This window comes from Corvus brachyrhynchos, unplaced genomic scaffold (assembly GCF_000691975.1).
Source record: "Corvus brachyrhynchos isolate BGI_N302 unplaced genomic scaffold, ASM69197v1 scaffold62, whole genome shotgun sequence".
NCBI lineage: Eukaryota > Metazoa > Chordata > Aves > Passeriformes > Corvidae > Corvus > Corvus brachyrhynchos.
The window spans coordinates 2,818,967-2,845,936 of record NW_008236629.1 but is presented as its reverse complement, the minus strand read 5'-3'; the positions used below and the strand labels follow the sequence as shown (position 1 = coordinate 2,845,936).

The following is a 26,970-nucleotide window of genomic DNA, read 5'->3' as shown; positions in this document are numbered from 1 at the left end:
AAAATGAAATCCCTATTTTACTGAAAATATGAGGTTCCTTCAGCAGCTTCTTCCAAAAGGTACAACCCACAGAGACTTGAAATACTAAAAATTGAAAAGAAAACAGTAATAATTACAGACATGAAATGGGAAATTCTGCATTTAATGTGATTATATCAATATTTGTCACTTCTTCCTAAGCCAACCATGACATCTCTTTCAACTGTTTTCCAATGAAAGCACTCATCTGTGTGCTTGTACGTAATCTGGCATTTCTCCCATCTGTTCTCTGGATAATGAGTTGGTTTTGGTTTTTTCCCTAAATGTAGTAATTCCTTGTCCATCAAAAATAGTTTTGTTAAATACATACTGAGTATGATGCTCAGTATTTTCCACTGAATATTATTGCATTAACATTTTCATAGCTCAACCTCTGATCTTTTATAGCTGTCTTAAGAGTCAGAAGAGAAAGATGGGAGAAAAAGTACAGCTAATTTACTAACTGCTGACAAAGTCTCCAGATACACAGAGAATGGGAGTTGCTTCAGGAAGGGAGATTTTCCATTTTTACAGGGTGTTTCCAAGGGCATTGCTTCTGCCGTCTTCCCCTTCCCGTAGTCACTGTGATTTAAAGGAGCTTAAGTATATCCATGATTGCTTTGAGCCCTACTTCAGTTCACATCAAAGTGTGTAGAAAAACTGGCAATTAACTTTAAGGTTGTAGGATCGTGACCTTGCTTCTAAGATCAGAAGTAGGATCACAAGTAGCAAGTTAGGCAATGTTACACTTCAGGATAGTAGCACCTATAAAGTCAGTAAATTTCAGTGCTTGTATTCAGCTCTGAGGGGAACTGATCACTGATTTTAAATGTCTCATTACATTTTCCATCATTTAAGTGAGGTTTACTTGTTTTTCTAAAGCTATTTGAGAATTTTGTCCCAGGAAGTTTTAATAGGGTACTTCCCCCATCAGAAAAAAAAAAACCGTGAAATCGCATTTTGCAATGTATATTTCATATTTGTAAAAGTACATTTTTGTTAAAGCACTTAATATTCATTTGAGGGATCAGTCTAAAATTCTGTTGACCAGGCAAGTCTGCCTGGTGCTCAAGTGCCATTTAGAACATGTCCAGAGGTCAGCTAAGTTTGTGCTGGCATGTGCAGATGAACTGCTGCCTTATCTAATTGCAGTTGGGAAGGCACAACTTCATTCTCCCAGGCCATCAGGTTGACCCTATGAATTTCTGTGCTTAGGGGTTTGTGTGCTGTAGGGCTGGTTGGTCAGGTGCATTAAGGTGAATATATTTCAGCCAGAGAGCATGGTCTGTGTAAGATGATGGGGGGAGTTGACCATCAGAACTGCTTTTGCCAAGGACAGCTCTGCTTCTCCAGGTGGACATCGTATAATGTCTTGCCAATCCCAGAAAAAGAATCCTGACAGTGTCTGTTTTACTCATTCAGAAAGGATTCAGATAAGACACTGTGGCACTTTTTGTTTGGGGCCGATGTGCATTTTGCCTGCAAGATAAATGCAATGATAGTCTCTTTTCCTGTGGGAACTGTCATGATGGGACTTAAAACCTTTTCTGCGCAAGTGTGAGAGCTGCAAGAGTTAGATGCTGCATTTTCAAACCCTTGCACTGCTGTCTTGAGGACAAGCTGCTTTTACTGGAGGAGGTGCAACACCACTTGAAAAGCATCGGTTTCTTTGGTGATGTGCAGTGCTAACATCAAAAAGTCCCTCACTTGGGCTTGATGTGCTTTTCATTAGAGCTCCTTGGAGGTCAAACGGTGCCAGACAGGATCCCAGAGGCACAGAGCAGAGAACAGAAGAACTCTATGAAGTTTACACGACACAGAAACACTTTCTGCATATGGCTTTGCACAGAATACTCACTTTGAAATATTTTTCCTTACATAAAGATCACCAGGGTTTGATTTTTTTTTTTTTCAAAGCGCAATCACTTCTAAGGAGCTGTGTGATTTATTGTTTGTCCTGTACATTTTCTTTGCTTTATAGAATATTTAATTAGCAAAGGTCCTCCTGTTTCTGAGCCTTTTGAAATAAGTTCAGGATCTCTCTGACAGCTGCCATTTTTTATACCCTGATACCATTACCTGCAGCAAATCTCTGCTGCTCAAGCTTGCTTTTCTCTGATCCTACTCAGTCACGAAAGGCAGTGGAGTCTCCCTGCCTATTCCTTGCCTTGTCTGCCTTTTTTTTTTGAAGCCAGATGGTGTATGCCACATGTAATTTGTGTCAAAACTAGTTAATACTGAACTGCTGCAGTACTTCTTTTGTGTATGGTGGATCTCATCTCGTAACAGTTGATGTGTTTCAGAACTGGTTTCATTGCAGGAAAGCAAGTGCACTCTGAAAGAAGCAGGTACTCCATCACAGAGACTCAATATGATAAGACAGCTCTGTCTTGTGCTATCATTATAAAAATGATGTTTACCTCAGTATAGTTAGCATTACTTTCTTCCTGTAACCCCAACACAGAAGGTCTTCGTGAGAGTTGGAGGGAGATGCTACTTTTCTCCCCCTCTGGCACTTCAGTAGATGTTTAGAATCTGCATTGTCACCTGGTTAGCAACAACACCAGCATAAAACAGATTTGCTTCCATTGAACAAAACCTATAAAATTAGACTTTGTTTTCATTAAATCTGCATTTTGGGTTCATGGCATGATGGATGATGACTAATTCCAGTGCAGCTGAAAAGATAATTTTAAAACACAGTGAACCACAACAAAGGCAAAAGCTTGTGTGGAAGACATGGTTGGCTTTGTGGCAGGAGTTGCGCAAAGGAACGGTATAAGCATGACGGCATCCTTTTCAGAGGGGAAAGGCAGGAAGATTAAATAGAGTGGATGTTACAACATGTGTTTAATGTACTGAAGTAGGCTCCTTGCCTCAGTAAGACATACTTTGATGAGAAGAATTTGAGATCATTTCAGATGATAGAAGGTGAAATGTTCGTGGCAGAGACTACAAAGCAGCGACATTTCTTTTGCAGGTGCTTGAGCATCAGTGTTTATTAGTCATACATCACAGAAAAATCCATTTTGGTAATGTAAATAACTGACTGTACGTTCACAAAAGAAAAGTAAAGTTATAAAATCAAGATGTCGGTTGTAGCATTGCTCTGTGGTACATCTAATGCGCTTTCCAGTCTGAATGGAGGTAATGGCATTTTTTTAGTTTCAGTCTTACGTGTACTTAATTAGATGAAACACATTGCAACTTTTTGTGCAGAGTTACATCATCTCAATTATATAAAAAATTAAGAGCCCAAGGACTTGTACTGACTGTTTAAATCATTTTTCTACCAGTGTATGTGTAATAGATGAGTTGGTCTTGCAAGGTGCCAATCATTTCTTCTCTCTGATTATCCAAAAAGTGCCTTTCTTTCCTGCCTAATCTGTTTGCAGAAAAGAAATATGTACCCAGTTGTATCTGTTCTGTGCAGTTGGCCACAGAAGTTGTAAGGGGATTAAAAAACCCAACACATGTGAACCAATGTGATATCCCTGTGTCGCTGGTGGAATAGACTCTGGTATCCTTCAGGAGGGGATGGCAGGCTCTGATATCCTTCTAAAACTTATTATCCAAAAAGGTGTGTTATCAGCCTGAAAGAGGAAAAGAAATTCACAGTATTCATTGGTCACCAGTGTTTATAAAAATAGGACCTTGAACAGTCAGTGTGTGTTTGACCTTTGACTTCCAGAGAATTCCTGGCAGCTTGTACCACCAAAGGACTGTTTACGCTGGATGTACGAGGCATTCTGAGATTTGTCTCTGATACCGAGAAATACCAGAAGTTACTACGTAGATGATTCAGATTAAATGAAAGAACAAAGTGCCAAAATAGACTTCAGTGTCTATGAAAAATTTGTGATACACTCCTTCATAATCAGGTAGCTACATCTGCATCCAGCTGGCAGAACCTATGGGTACCTTTTGCAGATAGCTACATTTACCTGCATATATTTTTATAAAGTAAATATATAAAAACCATATATATACATACATGTATATATTTATTTCAATAATTGAATTGAGAACATTTGTGAGGGATGAAATTAGATCTTGCTTCCAAAAAAAATCTGTTTTTAAATCTTACAGCTTTGTTATGGTAGTATGTTTTATGTTACATGAATTATGCTCTTTAATGTGAATATCTGGAAGATACATTCACCATCGGATTTAACTTGCATTTTGGAATGTCCACAGAAAAAGGATCAGCAGAGCACTAATAAAAAACAGGCATTTAGTAAATTTTTTTCTGACACATCTGTGAGCAGTAAAGAGACACAGGGTTTTACCAGCCCTGAACATTCAATCATAAGTGAAACTTTACAACTGCAGTAACAACAGCGCTGTGAAAACATTCACTGGATTGCCACAAACTCTCTACTTACTACTGAAATCCTTGGATAAATATGGAATGAAATTTCTTATTGCAAGGCATGGCAAAGGAAAACAAACACACTTTCATATCCACTTTTTTCACCTCCAAGGTACATCAGGTGACACGGAGGCACGTTAATTGAAGTTGATTTTTAAAGGCTTGATTTCCAGGCTCTGAGTTGCTACAGGTGTATCTCTCTTGTGGTTTCGAGGAGTGAAGGACTGAGGTTGTAAACATAGCAAAAGAAAACATCATGAATATACAAAATCTGTGTATGTGGCCACATACAGCTTCTGTATTTTTCTCTTTAGCTTAGCATCTCACAAATGCTGACAAGTTAATTTAAAAATTGGGGTCTGTTTTGCGTTTTGACAGTATTAGAAAAGGATGTTTATAAGAGAGGCTTTAAAAGATGCAGACATTCCCTTAGATTGTAAAGCTTCAGCTCTGCATGTCTAGGTAAACAAGGTTTTTGCTTCATAGAACCACAGGATCATTTAGGGTTAGAAAAGACCTTTAAGATCATCAAGTCCAATCATTAACCCAGCACTGCCAAGTCTACCATGAGGAATGCTGTCTTATTTATCTTTGTGTGGATTTTATTTTCTGTTTGGCTTGGGGTTTTTTGTTTAATCAAATCCTCTGAAAATATTTTCAGCATTTCAGAATTGCAGTGAATTTTTGTCTGACACAGGATGAAAATAACGCTACAAAAACAAAAACCTGTACTGGAATACCAATATGAAAAGGGTTCCTGTTTTATTGGTTGTGTTAATGCCATCTGAACTAGCAGAATTGAATCCAAAGTGACGCTGTCTATGAAACAGTTTCTGTATTCTTCTCCGTTTGTCCTTGAGAAACCCAAAGCGTAAGAAAATTGCCAGAATGTTGATGCTGTGCCCAGAACACTTAAATTCACTAAATGCCGGGAAAATCAGATCTGCATATCAGCAATTGGTCAGATGGTAACACAGTTCACTGTTTTTACCAGCGAGACACACTGCAGTGAGTGTCTTTTATGGGAAGACCTTTGGACAATATCCACACCATAGGGAGTTCACCATAGTGTGTGAACTCCAGGGTGAACAGGATTTAACACAGGTACTGTTAGGCTGGAAGCAAGTCATACAATGGCAGAAAATATGGTCAGAAATAGGCAATAGATGTCATTCTGTGCATTATGGCTTTGGATTTCCGAAGAAGTCCAAAGGATTTGGCTTGTTAATGGCCACTGAAAGCAGAAGTGTGTATGAGAGACTGGGATCTGGGCACCACCTCACAGGCCATGATGAGATCTCTGCTTTGCATTGGAAGTGCCAACTCCAAGTTTAAAATGAAACACTGGCTTCCACAAAATTCACCCTCCGTTAGCACTCAGCAGACAGCCTCTGGCATACATCCACTTTGGGCAAGCCTGGACAGGTTGCAGTAGAGAAAACTCTGTTTTTCCTGGCCCCCACAGCTGATAACTGCAGTTTGAAGAGGTCGCATTTGTTCCAGGGCCAACATCATGGAGCCCATGTGGTACATCAGGTCAGTCTGCTGGTCACTTTCTGGAGTGATGTTGCTTGTAGAAGGGTTAGAACTTGAAGGGAGTAGTGAGTGAGAGTGCTAGAAACAATGTCAGCCTGCTTTCTGAGGGAAGAGTATCTCAAGAAGAGGTCCTTCAATATCTCTGGGTCCTTTCCAAGCTCCAGGCTTGGGACATCAGAGTTGCATACCTTGACATCAGCACTGTTGTATTTCAGGAACAGACAAGTAATGTGCATGCTAAAAACCGAATTACCTTTTTTTCTGCATTTAGCAGCAAGTGCTGCAAAGTGGGCCAAACCTATACGTGTCCCTGTGGGCAGTGCATTCTTGAAAACAAGCATAGGTTTTCATGAGTGTATTGCCCACGGGTGTCTGTCATTCACAAAACTATTCACAATAATGGGCTCAGTATTTATCATAACAGCAAGAGCAAAGACCAGAGGTAGTAAGGGTTCACTGACCCAGATGTCACTAAATGAATAAGCAAGGCCCAGCAAAAGGGTAGAGGTTGTGGTGATCTTCTCACCCAAGGGTATGCTTTAGTTCTTTCTGCTCTCCTTGCCTTCCATACTACCTGCTAGTTTTCACAATCTTGCCGTTCCTTAGAAAATGGGATTTTTCAGGACTCTGGAATAAGTGAATTTTGGTTTCTTTGGCATCCTGCCTATCTGCAGCGTATAGTTACCAGCCCCTAGATCAGGTTCTGAGTGCAGGATCACCTGCCTCCTGGATTGCTTCTGCTCATCCTGCACTCAAAAAATATAGCAGTCAATTGAATAAAAGCTTGTTTTGAAAAGCAATTTTGCATTAACATTAAGGGAATATGAAGACCCTAAAGTGAGGTTATGTTTCGTTTAGTTTGGATGAAGACAGCAACTCTATAATGTATTTTTGTTAACATTTCCATATTAAGTCTGTCAGAGTATCAGGCTAATTTTGAAGATTTGTAAGTAATTATGTGGTGATGATAGGGTAAGTAAAATGTGTGACTAAACTTGTCTGGTCAATAAAAAGAGGGGATGAACTCTTCTGTTTGGTTTCCAGGTAGGTCAGAGAGAAGTAATTGCTGTGTTGCTCAAATTAGAAACCAGAACAGTTGTTTTGGTGTGTTTAACCTCAGCCACACGCAGCACGTACTCACAGTAACCTCCCCATTTGCTTATGAATAATACCTCATCAAAGAGCCAACTGGTCACCATGTTATTCTGAATTGTAAAATACAGCATACAATTAGTTACATCAAAGAGACCACTCAAGAAACTAAGGCTGGCTCTACCTACCGCGTGCAGAGGTTGTGTTTCTGTTAAATCTAGCTTCAGGTGGCGATGCTGAGTTTGCTCCACAAAGGCTGCCTCAGCTCACAGTTTCTCTGACCAGAATAATCCTTAGTTCTGAAAGATTTTTAATTTACCTGAGTGATTTTTGCATGTTATTGAAAAAAAATTATTTTTATTCACCCATATCCTAGCTTGATGCAGTTCACTTTCTTGTTTAAAATGGGAAAAATGAATGTTACTCCATACTTGCAGCATTGTTATTTTATCTTCTTATAGAAGAGCCTTGCTTTGCAGTGTGCCAAGCATGTCTTGACTCTCTAGGAGGATGACCTCCCTTTTCTTCCCTTTGCGTGTCTGTGCAACCAAGAAAACAACACTTTCCTTGCTAAAACTAAAATAAAGCTAAATACTGGCTGCTGTTCATTCTTTATAAGCTAGCTTTAAAACTATACCACTACATTCAGCAGCAGCTCAGAGTTTCTGAAGGCAAAGGCATTTTACATCATGATAATAGTGAAGAATACTTTTGTGGTGGGTGAATGAGTTTTATTTTTAGATTAAGAGTAAATGGGTGCTGGCATCTATTAGATGAACATAAAAGTGAAAGAGACTAAATATTTTGTAGCACTGCACCTACACTTGGCAATAGCAAGACACAAAGAAACTTCTCAGCTGGTGTGTAACTCGCATGGAGTCCTGGATGGTTTCAGACTTCCCTGTAGATTTGTCAGTCAGAGCTCTAGGAAGATTCAGAGATACTCAGTACATATTCTCCAAAAATTTCTAGATAAACAGGAAATTGTTAGAAGTCAGTGGCAAAAAGGAATACAGTAACAGTACAAGGAAACTCCTTTAGGCTACGTGCATGTTGAAAGGCACACAAAACCATTCTTCAGAAACTTGGTCTTTAATAACGTGTGACAAAAGCTGTGGTCAAGCCCTAGTCAGTCAGATGTCACTGGCAAAATTCCCGTTTAATTCAACTACTTAAATCTCGAAGCTGAACATATAAAAATTCAGGCATATTTTGGAAAAGCACTATAACATACTTTATATTCAGTCCTATGTATTTACTGATCCATCACTGTTTCAAATCTCTCCCAAAACAAGTGTTTTGTCCACACTTGGGTGTCCCCAGGAAGAAGAAAAGTCATAAAACCAACTGATAAGTGTGTTAAAGTTAAAAAGTTCCTTTTTTCCCTGGTGTGGTCATTTCTGGATTCCCTTGCCAACTTGTTTGCTGTTTGATTTGGTATTCCTCCATGACCTAGATTTTTGTGTTCAGCAAACACAAAAGAAGGAGTAAATCTCTTAAATCTCGAAGCTGAACATATAAAAATTCAGGCATATTTTGGAAAAGCACTATAACATACTTTATATTCAGTCCTATGTATTTACTGATCCATCCTGTTTCAAATCTCTCCCAAAACAAGTGTTTTGTCCACACTTGGGTGTCCCCAGGAAGAAGAAAAGTCATAAAACCAACTGATAAGTGTGTTAAAGTTAAAAAGTTCCTTTTTTCCCTGGTGTGGTCATTTCTGGATTCCCTTGCCAACTTGTTTGCTGTTTGATTTGGTATTCCTCCATGACCTAGATTTTTGTGTTCAGCAAACACAAAAGAAGGAGTAAATCTCTATCAAAGTATACAGGTACACCAGCTTTACCCACTCATCTCTGTTCTTTTAGCCCAGCTGTTAACTTGGGAAAGAAGAGGCTCCAAGGAGAAGGTTCAGACCCAGTGGTCTTCCAGCCTGTGGTGTGGACCTGGGATCTAAACCCATATGTAACAAGTTTTGCTACTTTTCTGAAATTTTGAATTTAAAAGGAGATATTTATAGGAAGGAACTTTCTTGCTTTTCTACATGGAAATCCTTCCAGCTTCCCCTACCAAAACTTTAAGGTAGGATGAAGTGCCAGAAGACTATGCCAGACACCAAAACAGTGCTTTTAAGTCTATAAAGGAAAAAATGAAAGGCCCCTGGCTTGAATGGAGAGGACTGGGGGGAAAAAAAGAGAGGTGATAGATTTACAAAGTAAATGCAGCCCTATATAAGTGGCCTAAATATAGACAAGCATTTCATATTTCCTTTTATAAACCCTGTGAACTTTTGAAAGTACTAAAGTATTGAAGTGGGTTTTTTTTTTAAACGTCCGTGTGCTTGAGGTTAGCCATTTAGCCCATCCCTTTTTGTGTGCCAAGCCTGAGGGAAGGAGAGCTGCCACCTTGGAGAGGGTGCTTGGCCAAGCCAGTCCCCACCTCATAACTGGGAGCAGTCATTTCACCCAGATGCCATAATTGCAGGAAATAAAATCAACAGGAATGTTACACGAGTGTGTGTACATACCAGTCCTCCAAAGTGACTTATTTATAGTCTGAGCTGTAATGTGTATTCATCAAAATCTCACAGAAGTCCTCGTCCCCTGGCTCTTAAGCTGTACAATTCTATTTAGTACCCTCTTGCTCAGAAATCAGCAGCTCTCCAGACCCCAGTGTTACACAATGCAAGCCATGACAAAAACTCAGCCTCGAGCTCCCTTCGCTCGAGCTTTGGCGTTACGAGTTTCGCCAGCATCGCTCTGGGGATCAGGGCACAGCTCGGGGGCACTGTTTGTTTTCCGTGTAAGAAATCCCATAGCATTCCCTGCAGCGGGCTGAGCCGGGGCAGTGGCGGTTGTTGGCAGAGCTGGGGCATCGTCAGCCAAAGCACATCACACATCACTGTCCTCCTTCACAGCCAGGGAACGTGAGCAGCAAAGGGGAAGGGGTTTGCAAAAGCTGTGCGTGGTTTTTGGTAGCTGTGGTCTAATGAAAGTGAAATATCAGGATCTGGGGATAGCTGGGAAGACAAAAAGGCATAAATGGTGCTTGGGATCGGGTTTTAAATTATTCAAGCAAGTAGCTGTTGTTCATGTCGGGCAGGTACTGAGAGGTATTTAAATGCTATTGTAGTCAGTCGGAGTGGAACACTAAAATACCTTTCAGAGGTTAATGTCAGAGTTCAAGAGAAGGATTTCAGAGACGTTGAACTTCACCTCTACAGGGCAAATGTTTTGGAAGCTTTTGTCTCGAGGTCAAATTGAGTGATGTGCCTCTTCAGTCAGGCATCCAGCCCCACACCTGTACCTGGCACCTGCCAAATCTGCACAGTCAGCTAGTCAGTAATGGACATTGGGCTGGTGCTCCCTTTTGAAATCCCACACTGGGAGGTTCCCTCAGGAATTTCAGATACGACGTGTGACACCATGAAACACCACCTGCTACTCTGCCTTTCCTTGAAAGAGCAGCATATACAAAATATGGTAGGAAGGGGAGGTTTGTTTTGGTTTTGTGAGTTTTTTGTGAAAGCAGGCCAAAAGCTTATGTGTAGGGAGAGGTTTTCCTTGACTCTCAGTTTATTAATGAAATCTTTCTTAGTTTTTCTGGTACCAGTGACAGGTCCTACATTTCAAGTAGGACAAAAATATCTCTCTAATGTTATCTCTGTGGTTCCCTTTTCTTTTAGTTACAATGCACACTAGAGGATTCTTCCAAGATTTTTTAAGCTTCTAAATGCCTGCAAGAGTTGCTATTAACTTACCACAATGCTCTGCCAGCCATCTGTTGTGGTTTATATCATTAAAAATCAGTAGGGGCTATGTATTACAGAACAGGGAGAAAAGCTCTGACATAATAGAACTTGTCTCCCAGAGGAAACGATGGAGAGCCAGAGGCTACATCTTTTTGGACATTTAAAGCAGCTCAGACTGAAGTGTAGGAGCTTGTACTGCAGGGCATTTTTGCAATCCTGTCTGTGCAACCACAGAGGTCTAAAGTCTTCCTGGTTCTTAGTGGGCAGAAATCAGGATAAAGTCTGTAGACCTTTAAGAGTAAACTACCTCTTTCTAACTTTAGAGCACAATATTTTCCCATAATAAAATTGCATTGCAAATGAAACTGCTTGAAATATGTGTCTCTGGGAGAAGTAGAAAGAGTATACCTTTTATGTATTTGCATTTCAATAGCACCTGAAATATGTATTGCAGGTCTTCTGTTTGCATGTGGCTCTCTTGGATAATCAGAAACCCAGTATCCAGAGGAATTGCTTTTTAAGGGAACAGTTCACAGCTGGGTCATGAGATTATAGAAGATTTCACAGGGACTGACTGATGGAAGAATTGCAGCCAGTTTGGGCTCATGGAGTAGCTCTGCATGTTTCCGTCTCTGCATGGTTTGCTTTTCTCTGCATTACCCGAAGGAAGAACATACTGAAGGTTTTCTCCTAAATAGCCTTAGCATCTGACTTTGCAAATGCCACTTTATTTCTTCCACTGCAGTGCATATTCAGCTTTTCTGGGGTCTGTCCTGTCTTCCCCAACTTCTCCATCTGGAACAGGCATGGCAAGTAAAAAAAATTAACAGCAAAATAGTTTACAAAACACCCTCAGAAACTTGCAGTTAACCCCCAGTTATTCACCACTCCAGACTTTTGCTTTCAGTGTCCTGCAGGAAGAGAGGAATAGCCCAGCACACAAGAAAGAGTGATTAAGGTGATAGCCTAAAAAATTACACTTCTCCAGTTCAGTGCAATTCCTGAGGATGTGTTGAGACAAAGAACCATGGATTGCCAGTGGGCATGTTCATACACAACGATACCGAGTATTTTGTTCAGGCATGCCTAAGCTCATACTGATAATGACATATTTAAATCCAGTGAGTGTGCTCTATGAGCAGTATACATGGTATTTCATATTCAGAAATATTTTGGCTTGCTTATTGTTGGTATGACTTCTTTTTTTGTTTATAAAAGTAACCAGAAACAAGAGAAAGTCCAGACTTTAAGTCCAAATACTTTGTGTCTCATCGCAAATCATGTCATGGCTTGTTTTTTGTGGAGGGAGTGTTTCTAAAAGTAATAGCCGAAAATGTCAATTTCATTTACTAATATTTTGCCTAAATATGTAGAAGTCCTTTTAAAAGAGAAATTAATTAAAAATACTAGCCTTCTATTTGATTTTTAGCAACTGACATTCCATTATTAGGTGCCCAGTGTGCTCGGAGATGCTCTAGAGTACCAATTGCTAAGACTTTCCTCAGCATGACAGGAAAAATTATACACTGCACAGAGGAACTCCAGAAATGCTGTGCTTCATCTATGGGTATAATCCATTACTACTTATTATCTGTCTTTCTTTTGTTCCTGTACTTGGTTACTTCACAGATTCCTTTACTTTGTCCTCATTAGTACCCAGAAACGCATCCTTCATGAATGTCACCAGTGTCCTTTGTTATCAAACACAGATGTGAAGAAACCACTGAGATTTTCTTGATACTTTTTCAGTCATTGGAAATTTCTTTGTTGTTCTCTTTGGTCCTGGTCCAGCACTGTAGGAGTCAGTGATTGTCTTCCCACCAACTTCAATGGGCTTTGGATCTTGCCTTTAATAGTTCCACTGAATTCATTTTATTTTCAACCTTCAAGTATGTCTCAAATTTATTTTATTTTAAAATTAATTATGTTTTACTGTTGGACCTTCATGGATTTTGTATATTTTTGAATACTGTCTTTATTCCATCAGTTGCTTCTTGTAAAATTTAAACCCTGTTGCAGTCTTTTACCCATGCACTTACTCTCCTGCTCCCTCATACTCTTTTTCAGCATTCTGGTTTTACTCAGCTAGCAATAAACTACTTACAGTCGTTTCTTATGGGGGTTTAGTTTTAAGTCTCACTCTCCAGAAGTATCTATGTTCCTCCCAAGCCAACTCCACCACCTCTTTCAGCTTCGACAAAACTTGTCTGCTGTGCCTCTTTGGCAGTACACATTGCAAATTTCTTTCATTAAAACAGACTTCATTTCATCAAATCAGGCCATATATTCACAGCCATTTCAGACAGTGAACTTTTCATAGAATCATAGAATTATAGAATGGCCAGGGTAGAAAGGGACCTTAAAGATCATCCAGTTCCAAACCCCTGCCATGGGCAGGAACACCTTCCACTAGACCAGGTTGCTCAGAGCCCCCTCCAACCTGACCTTGAACACTGCCGGGGATGGGTCATCCACAACTTGTCTGGGCAACCTGTGCCAGTGTCTCACCACTCTCAGAGCAAATAATTTCTCCCTAATATCTAGCCTAAACTTACTCTTTTTCAGCTAGAAGCCATTTCTCCTCATTCTCTCACTACATGCTCTTGTAAATAGTCTCTCTGCAGGGCCACAATTAGGTCACCCCAAAGCCTTTTCTTCTCCAGGCTGAATAATCCTAATTCTCTCAGCCTTTTCTCACAGGAGAGGTACTCCAGCCCTCTGATCATCTTGGTGGACCTGCTCTGGACTCATTCCAACAGGTCCATGTCCTTCCCAGATGGGGACCCCAGAGCTGGATGCAGCACTGCAGGTGGGGTCTCACCAGAGCAGAGCAGAGGGACAGGATCACCTCCCTTGACCTGCTGGCCTGCTGCTTTATAGATGCGCCTCTGTGTTGTTCAAAAGCCAGATCTCAGCAGTGCCCAAGACCAAATGCAGAGCCAGAGCAGAAGGACTCTCTGCTGCTAACAGCAGGAAAAGATTATCCCCCCTGACTCATGTCATATAATGTCACTTGTTCATGTTAGGAGGGGTTGGCAAATGCATTACTTTGTTAGTTTTGGTTGGATTTTTTTTTTTTTACCTTGAAGGACCTGGAGAAGAACTGTGATGTTAGACAAGACCTGAAAGTATAGGCAGTGCCCATAATGTGGCAGGAGATAGAAAAATGGGTGGCAAAGTCAGGTATGAGACAGCCAGCATTGAAATAGCCAGCATTTCCCTAAAAACTTGCACCTAGAGGAGAAATGACTGCCAGCAGCTTAGCATTAGAGGAAAAAATAAATTGTCCTTGTTCCCAATTCTAGTGGACACAGCACAAAAAACATCATGATTTTTCCAGGTTTTTGTACTGCCCTTCATAAGGGGAAAAGCTGTGGCAAAGGAAGTATCCACTCACTCTTCCATGGATGAATCAGTGAAGCCCTAAGGGGGGATCTGGCTGCTCTTACCCAGGCTTCCTCTGCCCTGTGTAGAAACAGGGCAAATGATTTTATTCTCCAGTGCTTTCGGTCCTGTATCTTCCTTGAGCAGGAAATTAATACAAAAATGGAAAGTAGTTTGCCATTAACATGGCAGTGATTATCTGACAACCAGACTCGGCATCTATTGAAGTCAAAGGGGAAAAAAAAAAAGCATCAGCTTCCAAGGGCTTTGGCTCAAGGCCTAGGAGAACCTCTTCAAATTTCTGAGGATTGCTAGGCTACTGAAAAATAATGTACGTACAGTGCTTCAGTGTACATATGTTGCTTTGATTATTTCATGGATATCACGTGCTTTGATGTTGGAGGCTACATAAAGACCGCCAGAAAAGATCTGTTAACTAATGACTGTTTATGCTGAAGTAGGCAAATGCTGAAACTGAATTTGGCCTTTTTCCCCTGGGATGGAATCCAAATAAATGTCATGAAGTAACTGCACAAACAGCACTCACTGGAAAAAAAAGGTCTTTGTTTCACTAATAAGCTCTTTTAAGGAACAATGGATACAGTTTCTCAGTTTTCTTTGCATCTGACAAAATAAAGCAGACAAGAATTCTATTTTAAGGCCGTTTAAGTGAAAGCAATGAAAATTGGTTTGCTTAACAAAGGTAACTTGACTAACTGTTTGTTGTCGTTAGGAAGACGTGAGAGCCCCTGTGAATGTTTCTTAATTCCTGAAAGAGTAAGGGGACCATGGAGGTTTGCTTGTTTGCTTGTTTGCTTGTCTGGTGGGGGCAGTTGGGTTCCAGCACATCAGGCAGATTTCACGGGCCAAGATACACCCAAGAGTTATAAAGTAGTCAGAGGATGCTGATGCTCAGGAATCTACAAGAATATGTTTTTGTAGGAAAGTTACAATGTCATTAGTTTACTTACGATTCTTATTGAACTGCAGGTTGGGTAGCTGTTTTCTGTAATTCGTTAGTAGCTTGCAATGTCTGTGCTCCTACTCTGGGGAGAAATGCCCTTTTAGTTGAACTTCTTGGAGCCAGATCCCTGCTGATGTCTGGGTAACTCTGCATCCATTACATACTGGAGGAACTGCTAGTTTGAGCCATGGACAGACTTCTCCAAACCCCACCATGCCACCAGAAAAAGCTCCAGTCTTTAGCTGCTTGCTGTAGTGCCCCTGCCAAAGGCTGCTGCCCTCTCCGTCTACTCACACCACTTTTGTAGGAGCTCCCTCGTTTGTTTTGAGCAAAATTCAGCTCCATTTGTTTTCCTCATCATTGGTCTGTACCAAGATAAGAGGCTCAGCCTGAAGCTGCACCATGTAGGAAGTGTTCGTACAAACTGTTCAATGAGCACATCAGTGGGGGTGATCCTTAATGAGGAGAGCATGGAATGGTGCTGAGCAGCTGAGAGTAGTAACCCCTTCCAGCTCACAGCAGGGTCCCAAAGAGGACATCTGTTCATGGCTTCTGTCTGCAGCTCCTTTGTAGGTCTGACCAAAGTGCTTCTGGCAAAAAAAGGGATTCCTATTGGGGAGGGGGGAAATTTAAAAAAAAAAAGGGGGGGGGAGGAAGAGTTGCTTTAAATATTTTCTGCAGGGAAATGCTAATTTCGAAGAAATTCGAACAAAAAGTGAAATGGTGCCTCTAGTGAAGGAACTGGTCTTTTATCCACTGAATTCAGTGAAGCTGGGACTTTACACAAAAACATCTGGTTCAAGATTTCTCAAAGAAAACTCCTTCTGAATTGAGATTTCAATTTGTAGATTTACATGTTTTTCATGACAAAAGAAAATTGATTTCTTCACTTCTAACACCTACCACTGTACTGCTACAAATAAAACAGGAGCACCCTCTACTCCCACTCAGCCTATAAAGACTTCAAATCCTTACTGTAGATTTTGGCCCTGGCTATTTAAATGGTAAACTGCATTAAAATTGATGGATATGACTGTTGCCTACAATCTGTAGTGGTGGAAAACCTCATTTCCACATGGCTCATCTGCTGTAAAATGTGGAGAACAAGATGTTTACGGCCTGCTTTTTGCAGCACAGGGGACTTGCCCTTGCTCAGACACTCAGTTTGCTGTCCACCAGCTCCCACTTAGTGTTTCAGAACCCGGCCCTGTTGTGAATGCACATCACTGATTAGCTAAATTATTTATATTTCTTAAAATAAACACATTACAGTGGGACACAATTCATGTTTTGCTAATTGTGTTTAGCTCAGAGCATTGTAATTTCTAATTTCTTTGCCCTGTAAATATGTATTAAAACCCCCCAACTTGCAGTATACATACTCTTAGTTACCGTATTTCAATAAATACCTCTCAGCAGATTTTCTGTGTCAAATAATTTGACAGTCTGTTGGTGTAAGACTTTATCAAGGGAGTTTCAAACAGTGTGGAGTAGATCCCCCCCCCAAACTGTAGAGCTTCTCCACAATTGCCCCTGTGTGTTGCCTAAAAAACTTTTTCAGAGCAAACTGCATAGACCATATTTAAAGCACACCATCTCTTATTTCTTCAAATGGGTGAAAAACGTGGACCTTAATGAAGGCATAAATCCTTGGTGTTTAATCTTCTGAAAGAAATACAGTAGTGTTTGCACAGGGAGGAAATTATGAAAAAAAAAGCAACTACTGAAAAAGCACAGAATATCTCAATATCACCATTTATATAAACATCAGAAGCTGTTTGCTTTATAGTAAAGAATACAAGAAACTGACTTTTATCTCCTCCCCCACAGATTTCAGTAAATAGTAGTCTCAGAATGAAATTATCTTCAGTGTCAACTGTGAAACCGTGCTATGATGGCATAGTCATAAGGATGGTTCCAGCTTCAGTATAGCTCTGCAGAATAAGCAAGAAATATCTTATAAGTAGGGCCTGTTAAAAGAGGAAAGAGCATAATTTAAGGATCAGTATATAAATAAGTTGTAACTCTTTTTTTGAATCTATATTGCTTTTCCTAAATGTACTAAAACTGTAAAGTAATATCAGTGGAAAATTGCAGCAGAATGATTTGTTTTCATAGTTCATTTATAGTTAATTTCCTGTACTAGTAGTACAGGGAAAATGATTTAGCAGCGAGTCTAGTGTGAATTCCTTACAAGAAACCAAAAGATAAATAGCTTACTCCCCACTGCCTAAAGGTTTGAGAGTGTGGATGAACTGAATTAATAAAATCTTTGGAGTCTTTGTGTGCTCCAGTATGGAAGGCATGAAAGGTATTCCTCCACTGTGCAGTTTATTTTCTGTACATGTTCTCCAAGAAGGCAGCCTAGAGATAATACAGGACAAATTACCTTCAGCTTTGAAAATCACAGTCTGCTTTTAAGTTCTCTTCAGGTGCAGCAGAAGGCTGTGGGCTTCCTACCCTCTGCCTGGGAAAAAACCAAAGGTGCCCCTGCACAACTAAGACATTTGGCAATCAGATGAGTGCAGAGAGGGCTTTTGCTGTGCTCTTTCCGTTCCTACAGAGATACATGGTGCTGTCCTCCATGTACATGAGCTCAGCTGTGCTAACTCATCCTCCTAATTTCTCCTCTGGAAGCCAGAAGGGTATTTATTGAGGGGGTCACTCCTGTGTCTGAGTGCTTGACTGCTGTTACACTGAGGTTGTATTGTGCTTTCTTTGTCCCTCTCTCAGCTGTTGCTCAGCACTGATGTGCTGGCAGTGTCCGTTCGAGGGAAGGAAGAGGAGCAGGAAGGGGGTGAACTTCTCATCAGAACTTGGCAGGATTTTTATTTTGGCAAAATTTGTCCCTTTCTTAAAACAAGCATATATAGATACAGTAGGGTGTATATAAATACCAAAATATATGTAGATAAAGAGACACAACATGTCCCACTCTTTTCTCATTGGTAATCAGACTAGCAAGTGCATATTAATGGTTCACGGCTGCTCCCCACTTTTCCTGCTCTCCAGCTGTCTGCTTTTGAATAACAATTTGCACTTCCTCCCAAACCTCTCCTAATAAAAGATCTAAATCTGACTGGTTCTGAGCTACTTTGACTAGAAAGGACTGGACTGAACCTGCTGACCAGCTGCTGTTACAGCTCTGAAAAACAAATAAATTCACCTCCCACACATTTACTCCCACACATTTTCTTTCATCGGTTACATATGAGATACAGTACAAATGGAATGGTCTCAATTATGAAGATCAGAGGAGTTACATGATTAAGGCTGCTTCTCTATTTCATTGATATCAAAAAGTAAGATACACATTATGCTTTCTTACCTAGTTCACAAAGCTTTTCTATACTGGAATATATAAATCTAAGTTTAAATACTCAAAACATGAAGCAAGCAAATTCATCACTGTAACAAGCTACTAAAATTTTGTTGTTCATTTTGTAGAGGATAATTTTGGTTCTTCGATATTGTTTATTAAACCAGAGGTTCATATTCTTGACTAACAAATGCAGTTGTAGTTATTGATAAACCAAAAGGTGAACTGAGAACAGAACATTTTTCATTGGGTCTGTTCTACTTTATCCACCTGGAAAATAGGGATTGACCAATCTGATATCGAAGAGTTGGGAAGTTTAACAATGCTGGCAGCTCATTTTAAAAGGGTGCTTAATGATGAAGTACGTTAAGGGATGTTATTTTTTATCTTGCTGTGGTGGATATTGACCATCAATCTAAGACAGGAGCTCAGTGCTCACCATCTGATCACAATATTGTTATGGAAGGAAAAGGCTGAATGTTGAGCTAAGCTAAGTAGCAATTAACTGTGCTTGCTTTTAATCTTTCCAGATATGGCAATTTGAATTATTAGCGTACAGGTTCATTGCATGACTGTTAAGATGTTGGCTTAGCTCTGAAAGGTGTTGAGAGTTGTAGCTGAGCAGCTGACAAGTTTCCCAGATCTGCATTTATACTTCTGTAGTACTGTTGAAAACACTGCTTTTGAATGGAATGGAGTAGGATCAGGTCCAAGTTTGGATGTTGTCCACAGTCTTCACAGGCAGAGATATGCAAGAAAGTCAGTGAGACTTGGTCTGTGGCTGGATGGGGATAGCAGTCAAGTGAGGAACCTGCTTGTGTACCTGCTTGGATGAGCTGCTGTCAGTATTTAGTGTATTCAGCCACGTCATATATATGGTCTTATTAAAATTATGCAAGTAGTTAGACCGTGAGGATAAAGAGGTTTGCAGTGAATGAACAAATAAAAAACACTGGCTGCTTCCTACAAAAACAGATGGCACTAATATTTGTAAATTAATTGAAATAAGTTGACAATGACTTTGTAGTGAAGGTCAAGGAAACTTAGGCAGGTTTGGATTATCCAGCAGCTGGAGAAGGTTATCTTATTTGCACTGTTTCTACACATAACTGTAAAATGACTACTGCTGAAATCCATAGCAGCCTTGTTTATTTATTTTAGAAGTGTAAAACTGACATTTATATTATAGTAGGAAACAATATTGTAATGACTTTCCAGTCGGGGAATGGTGTAATTATTGAACATACAGGAGCCCCTACTCACATGGACAAGAGTGACCTATTTGAAATGCTGGGTATGGATTGCCAGAGGGGCTTGACGAGTTCCCTGCTGAAGGGCTCTTAAACACTCTGAGAACAGTTGGATGGATTCCCCACGGATTTGAAAGATGGGAAGCAATGGCTGTGAGTGAATGACTAGGGTGGTAGTGGTGTATTCCCACAGGGATCTGGCCTGGAGCTTGAGCTGTTCAACGTATTCATGAGTGATCTGCACAACAGTGAGCTGACAGTATTTGCTAGTGGTCCAAGATTATTCTAGCTGACGGCATTTAAAACTAGTTGTGTGCAGGACACTGGATGGCTGATGAAATTCAGTGTAAGTAAATGGGAAGCAACACATACAGAGAGAAACCTTCTTGCCTTATACAAGGCTTGCACTGAATTAGCTGTTACCACTCAGGGAAGAGATGAGGAGTCCCTGTAGATGAAAGCTTCCACTCATTACCCAGATGCTGTGCAGAGAAGAATTAGCAATGGCGCAGAGAATGAAACAAACATACATAATAAATATTTTACTCATATAGTACAGAACAAATGTAGATTTCTGAAACAGTGACATGGCACAAGGGTGGAAGCCCTGCTTAATCAAGTGTTTGAGAATCTGCCCTGAGGAAGGATCAGGGCTTTGAGCCATGGTGCCTGTACTGACAGGCAAATGTCCCTGGAGTGGCACAGTGCTCCCTTCTGCCTATTTTGCTGTAAGTCCAGTAGCAGCACCAGAGGGGGCAGTTAGGGGTAGTATCTTCTTTATCAGCACAGCAGGACTTGTCAGCAGCCTCTGTCCAAAAGGGATTTTATGAGATGTAGAATTTGCAGTTCTTGAGTCCATTTATATATAATGGTGCATGGGTTCCTGAGCATGTCTTAACTTGTTATTTTACATTACATATTTATATAAGTTTAACTCTCAGATACCAGTTTTATTTAACGATATACATTGTTTTACAAACACATTTTACACATGCACCACAAACATTTCCATTATTTGTGTATTGAACAGATGATGGTGGACTGAGCAGCTCTGTCACAAGGGCCCAGGCAGAAAATCCAAGGCCCTGCACTATACTCAGTACTATTCTGTCTTGCCCTGGAGCACCACTTACTTGGAAAACTTTTTTCTCAGCAAAATTTCTCAATTACTTCTATTTAAATGTTTTTTTGGTTTTTGGGATTTTTTTTGTGGTAACCAAGTGTCCAACCTGCCTTTCTGTGTAATACTATTCTGTGCCAGCTAAACACTCCCCTTGCAGCCCCACCTAACTCAGTTTTCCCTTTCTTTCCTCATTCGTGCTTTTCTAAGCACTGATTAGAACCCTCTGAAAACACCAGGTTTGGTGAGCATTGAAATGGTTCCTTGTGTGTGTGTGTGCAGTTGAGCACATGTAGGTGTGGAGGGGAAAGGGGGCACAAGTTTATTCACTTAACAAGCAGCATTTGGGCTCAGTTTTATCTTGAGCACTCAGGAGAGCTAGTAGCTGCAGGAGTTTATCACATTGCTGGTATGTTTATAGTACAGCATGGAAGGTGCTTTATAAGTGCCAATTACTCTATTAATACTAGTAATTAGTTTTTTATACCCTACATTCATTTTATGCTCTTCATAAGGAAATGTAATCGGTGCAGACTACCTTAACTTTCAAGTGACTAAATGTGGTTCATTCCAAGGGTTAACCATACTTGTAGTTTACTGTATTAGTCCCAGTTGTATTTGACATAAAAATGTTTTTATAGCACAACCAAATACCAGCATATTTGCGGTTGCAGTCAGATGTTTTTAACTATCTTGGATATAACCCACAATGGTTTCAGAAGATATTTCCATTGTTTTAGCCAGATTTAGAGAGGCTGGATGAAGCTATGGCCCAGTGGTGTTTACATATGCGAGTATCAGTCTTAAAGGGCAAAGAATATGATGTTCCATAAACCTTTATACAGAAATAAATACCTCGCAGCAAAAATGTTTTTCTAAGATCAGTTACTATTTCAACTATAATGACCTGCTTGGAAAAGGTCAGGGGCCAAATTCTTCTCTCATTTGCACTGGCGTAAATCCACAGTAATGTAAGTGCAGGATTTGGGCTTGGGAGTTTAAAACTTTGGAATTAATTTTCCCCTGACCCACAGCACTTAATGCAATCTATTTTGTTTGAGCTGTTAATTTAGCAAACTATTCCATGGATAAGATCCCGATAAACTACATAACATGAGAAATAAATTCAGTCAGAGCTTCAGGGCATAATGTAGTCCTGGGCAGTCCTTGTTTTAATTCTCTCTTTCTAAAAACAAAACCCTCCCAGTATTGATCTGCCAAAAGGCTTTTTCTGGTTGGAGTTGTTACTGTTTAGACAGAATATATGTATGTATTTATGTATGTCAGTAATTTACTGAAGTTCTGATCCAAATTTACAAGTGTACCAGTCCCCAGAAATCCTCAACTCATAACTGCCAATGCAAACACCCCTCAGTCTTTATCAATCTTCTGGTTGAACCAAAGCTCAGCTCATATATGTTCCTAATTTTTGCAGTTCAGTTTCAGTTTTAAAATTTATGGACTTTCCCCAAATCATCTGCAACTTCCAACTTCAATTTGTATTTCTGTTCTTTACTGCTTGTAGTGAACAGCTTGTTAATGAAAGGTAATTTAGTACCAATTTGAACATCAAAAAATGTTGATATTATGTAAATATGAAGGATAATATTTTAAAATTGCATTCTTGACTTCTGGGAGTGCAGTGCAAATCCAGCGTGTGTACACAAGGCAATCTTGAAAAAAGTAGCAAATATTTTGTAGCTTAAAACAGTCAATTGTTTAACATAGCTGAACTCAAAACTGGATTAACAGATCCCATGTCCCTTGTAGCAACCAGCTGTGTGGGACTCTGAACATGCCCCCCATCAAATTCTATTCGCTCACTCACCCCCCAACCCCAGTGGGATGGGGGAGAGCATTGGGGAAAAAAAAGTGAAATCCACAAGCTGAGACAGTTGAAATGGAATAACTAATAATAATAACAACAACAATAATAATAGTAATAGTAATAATAATAGAATATACAGAACAAGTGATGCTCAGTGCAGTTGCTCACCACCTGCCGACTGCTGTCCAGCCAGTTCCCAAGCAGTGATTGGGTCCTCCCAGCCAACTTCCCCCAGTTTATTCACTGGGCTGACATTCAGTGGTATGGAATATCCCTTTGGCCACTTGGGTCAGCTGTCCTGGCTGTGTCTCCTCTCAGCTTCTTATGCCTTGCAGCCTGCTTGCTGGTGGAGTGGTGCGGGAAGCTGAAAAGTGCTTGACCTAGTGCAAACACTGCTTAGCAACAACTAAAACATTAGTGTGTCAACATTATTCTCCTCCTAAATCCCAAACACAGCACTATAACAGCTACTAGGAAGAAAATTAACTCTATCCCAACTGAAACCAACACAGCACCCGTCCCTTATTCTATACCATTTATGTCATGCCCAGGCCCACACTTTCCCCTGCATCCTTCCCTGCCTTTGGATATATGCACACAGGTATGGTTCCCTTTGTCTATGTGCCATACCTTTAAGATGTCCATTGAGTTTATTTAGTCAAAGACTTTGGGCTCCATCTGTCATAGCAGTCCAAAGGGCAGGAGAACTGGTCTGTGGTGTTGGATTGTTGCACGCTGAAGCCAGTTCTGGTTCCATCACCTTTGTGCTTGTGTGGTTCTATTATTTCAAATTTCATTCTTCATTAATCTGGGCAATTGTGACTGTAATGCTGTTGATACTGCATGTAGCAACCATAGTAGGGATTACATATATTATTATATAGAATTAACATCATACAATTCAAATCATTGGCTATTCCCACCCAGAATCAAATCCCCTGAAAGAACGTATCAGACTTCCCCATCCTGCTGCATCACCCACGACGTGCATCTGGGTCCCTGAGCAAAAGCAATCCCATGGTTGGGTTTGCCTTTGCCTGACAGGAATAACCCAGCCTGTCCTCCCCAGCATATTTTTTATGTGCCCTACAGAGCACTTTAGTATGTAATAAATTGAGCCGGGCATGGCCAGCCCAACTGGCAAATCCCCTAGTGTTGACTGAGCAGGTGGCTTTCCCTAAATGTGTATCCCAATGTTTGAATGTCCCAACACCCATTGCTCTCAGTGTAGTCTTTAACAGTCCATTATATCATTCCATTTTCCCACAGGCTGGTGCATGGTAGGGGATGCAATGTACCCATCCAGTGTCATGCCCTTTGGCCCAAATGAGCAGCAATTTTTATGGAAGAACCCCCTTTTGAGGTTGTTTTTCCTTGCAACTCATGTATCCATGCCTCCAGGGTTGAGGTAGATTTTCCATTCCACTTCCTTATGAATGATGAAAGATGAAAGGTAATTAAGTACCAATTGAAACATCAAAAATTATTGTAATAGGTATTATGTAAATATTAAGGATAATTTTTTAACACCTCATACCTGACTCCTGTGAGGGCAATGCAAATCATTTGTGTGTACACAAGGCAATCCACATTGCTCTTGAAAAAAAAGGAGCAAATCTTTTTTTAGCTTAAAATAGTAAATTGATTAACAGATCCTTTGTTAGAAGCATCTCTTGTAGCAACTAGTTCCATGGTACTCTGCACCTCATCTAAATTATATAGGCCAGGCTACACATACACAGAAAATGAAGGGCCAAAATATACCAAGAAACCTATAAACTCCTCTTCATGTCTTCTAACCATGGCTCTTTCACAGCTCAGGAACCTGAAACAGGATCCTCCTTCTTCTAGTGACACACATCTGTAGCTCTTGCATATCCCATCTGCCTCCTAACATTTCACCTCTCCGATGCCAGGACTTCCACCGTGAATGTGAAGGGAGCAAATGAATCATTTGAAGCACAAAATCGTGTTAAGCTATCATCCTACAGAGAAGATTTTCACACTTATTTTTATGAATTCTTGTTGTTGTCCTGTGCAGTAGGGGAGTTGATAAATCAGAAGCACCATTTCTGCCCGTCTTTGACATTGAGTAACACATATCTGGCTGAATTTCCCCACTTGACCATGCAGTGTTTTAGTAGATCGCTGCTATATTAAAACCTGATGTGGTTTTGGATGTGCATTGGATTAGTTTCTCCCAAATAACTCTTCCCATCTAATTTGAGCGTTACACAAATACAGTAACAAGTGAGAGGACTTTTACTGTAGTTTTAATTCAACACAGAGCACAATATATATAACTACTGAAAACAGAACCAGAACTTGACAGACTCAGAGCTGGCACTTCCCTAATCCCGCAGGCTCTGTGCAAAACCCTAATGGAAAAATACCCAGGAAGGGATGGGATGGGATGAAATCAAACTCTCTATACTTCTTTGGAGATGCTGCTGTCTTTGGGGAGTCAAAAGTTTGTCCCTGAGACTTTGAAGGGAGTCAGGATGTTTTCTGAAGCTCCATGTTGAAAAATCTTCCTTATTTTCCCCCCACCTCCCATCCTGGAAGCAGAACTTATGTCAGAGCCTTGCTGTTGTTTCATGTTCATGTAACTGTGCAAAAGGAAGGGGACTTTGAAAGTTCATGGTGGTGTTTGCTGTGCTAAGCACCAGATGGGTTTCTACCCAGATGTCCTAACAGCTGCTGAAAAGGCATGCAGTAGAAAATTATTACTTCCCAGTTACACATGCAGTTCCTACATGCAGAAAAGACATGGAAAGGTACTGGTAGAGCTAGGGGTAAAAGGAAGCACATGTTTTACTTCCCTTCTGTCCCACCTACTGTGGGAAACTTGGGGCTTTTGTTCTTACTCTTCTTTAGGTCACTATGGATTACATAGTTCCTTACTTCTTTTTTTCAATCCCATATTCTGAAGATCAGGTTTGAGCTCAGACATGTTAGGGAATGCTGCTTGTGGAAGCCCTTCTGCATTTCAGTCAGACTCATTTGCATGTGCTGTTTTGCAAAACGTGTCAGTCACACTTCCACCCTTTGATTTCTGTTATTCCCATTTTGGGACTGGGCAATCCAAATGTAAGTAAATTAACTTAAAGAAAACATTCCTTTAACTTCAATTAGACCACAGTTTTACTCTTTGTTCAGACTACATCCAAATTTTACCCCTTTCTCAGAATAAATTATTACAAGACTGTGCAGGTGCAAGCACCTACCACCAAAGGCAGTACCAAGCATACCAGGCACTTGGCATGCATCCCCACATGCTGAGCAGTGCCAGTAGTTTTCCTCTCTAGTGAGAAAGAGTGCTCACAGAATACAGTATTTGAGGTAGAATTAAAAGCTCTGGGAAAGGCTACTTCACTATGGTATGGGCTAAAGAAAGTTGATGCTGGAGGTGTCTTCTTTCTGGAGAGGAAAATATTTAAGGAATGTGGTATTAGCTGCTAACTAGATGCAAGCTGTATGTGAAATGGGAAGGAGAATAGGACTTGGTTCCATTTTGCAGGGTGAGTGTGTTTTTGAAGTAGATTCTTGTGATCAAATAGATTTTTATATATATATACACATATGGTTTTTTGGGGTGTTTGTTTGTTTGTTTGTTTTATGAGGGGAGGATGGGAGGCTGTGTAGTTTCTTTTTTCTAGGATTCAGTCAGCATCAGGAGCCCATTAGGAGTTACTTAAAGGCATAGAAGGCAGTTACCCTGCCTGAAGAAGCCCACAGCACACAGAAAGCTGTTGTACTGGTAACAAAAAAAGTCTGCTCTCTTAGCACAATGGCTTTTTGCTTTCAGGCTAATCACTTGTTTTTTGGATGTAGTCTGAACAAAAAAATCAATTACTTGTATTAACCAAATAATCAGCTACAATCATTAACTAGGTTAAAAACTCCATTTATTTTGTATTTTTGTTTTTGTCCCCTCAAAAAAAGTAGTTTGTCCCCTCAAAATGAGTAAGAATTAGCAGTTGTACTTAAAATGTATTCTGTTCAATGTGTGCTGTAATTGCTTTTGTTCCTCATCTCATCATGTTTTTAAAAAAAACCAACCGTTCCAGTGAAAGTTCAACCTCTTTAACAGTTGATATATTTCTCTCTTGCTCCGTTAGGAAGCTGATCCAGCTTCAGTTTCTGAATATCCTTGTAGTGTCAGTGCACACGTCTTCTGTCAAGTTCAATTAAGAATAGCTCAGATAGCAGTTGAATATTTTTCCATTGCATATCATAACTTCTTGACCTTTTAAAAACTTCTTCTGCAGATGTTCCTGTGACAGTGTCAGACTCCACTTGGGCATCATTCCCTCATTAATGTGAAAGAGTG

General features: G+C 40.2%; 1 protein-coding gene and 1 long non-coding RNA gene across 2 annotated transcripts in view; one reads left to right on the top strand and one right to left on the bottom strand.

Annotated features, from left to right (window-relative positions):
- KCNQ1 (potassium voltage-gated channel subfamily Q member 1) overlaps window positions 1-26,970 on the top strand; it is a 295,756-nt gene that overhangs the window by 215,660 nt on the left and 53,126 nt on the right. The gene's annotated exons all lie outside the window — the stretch shown is intronic.
- LOC108444788 lies at window positions 15,180-23,038 on the bottom strand. Its single transcript, XR_001859489.1, has 2 exons — window positions 22,806-23,038; window positions 15,180-17,054 (listed from the first exon to the last, which is right to left on the bottom strand). It is a non-coding gene; the product is annotated as an uncharacterized LOC108444788 (long non-coding RNA).